This window comes from Bidens hawaiensis, unplaced genomic scaffold, assembly GCF_021521415.1.
Source record: "Bidens hawaiensis isolate Kalapana, Puna unplaced genomic scaffold, B.hawaiensis_p1.1 tig00034594_1, whole genome shotgun sequence".
NCBI classification, from domain to species: Eukaryota; Viridiplantae; Streptophyta; class Magnoliopsida; order Asterales; family Asteraceae; genus Bidens; species Bidens hawaiensis.
In genome coordinates, this window is record NW_027495974.1 from 203,117 (window position 1) to 205,830 (window position 2,714).

The following is a 2,714-nucleotide window of genomic DNA, read 5'->3' on the forward strand; positions in this document are numbered from 1 at the left end:
TGGTTATAAAAAATAACAATAAGAAGAATGGAGGCAAGGATCGATGATGGCAATTAGGGTTTTTGAATATGGCTTTGATACCATGAAGGTTTGCAAAGTATTGAATGGTTCATCTTGTATTCACAATAATATCACAATATATATAGGGAAGAATTACAAGAAAAAAATAAGGAAGTGATAATAACAAATCAAAATAATATCACATAACATAATCTACTAATAATTTTCTCAAGAGTTTCAAATATTTGAAAGAAATCTAAACGTTATGAAACTACAAATTGGGGTGGTGGTACATTGGGTTTCATAAAATGGAATGCAAACAAAAATTTAGTGACTTTATAAATTATATAAGCAATTTAAACACCAAAAGGATGGTGGTCCATTAACAAAGGCAAAGCCTTTAAACACATGGGTTTGGAAAGAGGAGGTATCAGATTTAGGTTCCACATACGACAAAGATTAACTGAAATTCATCGTTAAAGAGAAAGTAAAACTATTTAAAATGGAAACAAGGTTGGTCACCGGCTAGCTATTACAAAGCCGGTTTTGTGGATTAGAACAGGTTAGAATACAAAATGAGACGAACTGTATTGGGAGGGGTATGAGATGTAAGATATTAATGGTTCATTTGATAGGAAGGGGGGCTTGAGCCTTGAAGAAATCAACATTTGTAGATTTAGAACAACTGTAGTCTTTTACCGGGTAATTGAAAGCTCTGATTTATGCACCTCTAGTTCAGGTTTTTCGGATCGGACGAAATGAAAATTAACCCAAATTTAGTGTGGGTTGGGACCTCGAATAAATATTCACGAGGGCCCACCGATTTCTATATGTTTTTATCCATACAAGCTTAATAAAAGCCAACCTAGAACTAACATCATCCCCCACCCCTTTCCTTTTCTCTTAACTTCTTAAAAGGTCAAAATATAATTAAAAAAATTATGACTATAATGATAGTAAAATAATTAATGGAAGCAATTAAAAAAATCATAACATCAAACTACAACATTCGGGATCATCTGCATCATGAGATTTTCACCCAATAACTAAATCACATTTCTTGTATTGGATTAGGGCTTACCATTCTTTTGGGTTAGATGCATTCGGATTTAGTTTGTTTGGATCTCAGGTCGGGAATTCGGTCTTCAGGTACTGTTACAAATCCCAAATTTCCAACCCAAAGAAAGAGTTTGAAGTTGAATGAAATATAAAATAACAAGTAGAGAGACAATGAAAAAAGCGGACAAAGAAAAGATATATCTTAGGCAACAAGGTTTAGTTCAAACAGGAAAGAATGACCAGTTACCAACTAGACAATCAACTTATTTATTACAAATGTAGAATAAAGTTAAAATAGATGGATATGCTGCCAATAAATTTCATCTCACACACAAATATATATAGATATCAAGATATGCATAAATTATGATCACATTTTGATGGTGACAAACCGGATAGTTGGTGTTTTAACACTTTACTAACTTTTCTGAATGTTTTAATTAAAGTTTATTATTCCGGTTCCACCGGTAGACAAGTACGAATCACCTCCAAACTTCCTATATATACATGATAGTTTAAGATACAATATCAACCACCAACAAATTTTGTTAATTTCCTACAGCAGCAGATAGAAAGATATTTTCATCATTCGTAAGTTTATTTTTCAACTTTGAAATTAATTATTTTCTATTCATAAATTATCAAGTTCATAGTTATCGGTCTGTGCTTTCATCGGGATTGAGTGTAATGTGTTGATAATCATTCGTTCGGCCGGCTTTTCCAAATTTTCCTTTTCTTTTATTTTCTTTTTCATTATGTTTAATGTTTAAATATATCGTTTCTTTGTGTAAAATATCTCGTTTAAAACTTTATATTGTTTAATATCCCTATTTGTGGTATACATTGTTACTACACGTTTTGGGATACCGTTACCCTCTCTAAACTCTAGTTAATTAAATGACCAACCCCAACCTGTGTAACTCGAAAAAATTTCTTTTTGGTAGAACGGAACACGACTGTTGTTGTTGGGTTTCAACGGTGGTTCGGAACGAAAACGATCAAGTTATTTTAACCCGTTTTAGTTAATTATTTTTGTTTAAATAATTATTAATCATATTAATAATTAAAACGAACTCAAAAACGCAGCGGAACGATTATACGATTAACCCGAACCAAAACCGAAAACCCAAAACCCGGATCCGATTACAACTATTATACGAGTACGATTTAAACATAAATAGTAATCAACTATAGATGAGTATTCGATATACCTCGGTTATCGAAACCGGGAAGACACCGAAGGATAACGAAAGAGGCTAGAAAAGACACAATCAATAACCAATGGAAGATCCGGCGGCGGCTAGCTGCGGCGGCGGCGGAACTCCGGCAGGATGTATGGCGGCGGCAGCAGGTGATGTAGCTCAGATCCGACGACTGTAGACGACGACGGACAGTAGAGAAACGACAGCAGCAACTTGCAGCAGCTTAAGGTGGCCGGATGTACTTCGCCGGAAAAATGGGATTCCCGGAATCCCAGTAGGCTCGCCGGAGAACGAACTGCGAGTGGTGTCGGATGTTGGCTAAGAACCTCGGACAGCAGCAGCTCGCGAAGGACAGCAGCAGATGTGACCGGAGAAGGTTTATTGCCTGAGAAATAGGTTGCCGGAGTGGTCGCCGGAAAACCGGTTTGGCCGGAATTTGGCGCCGGATGAACA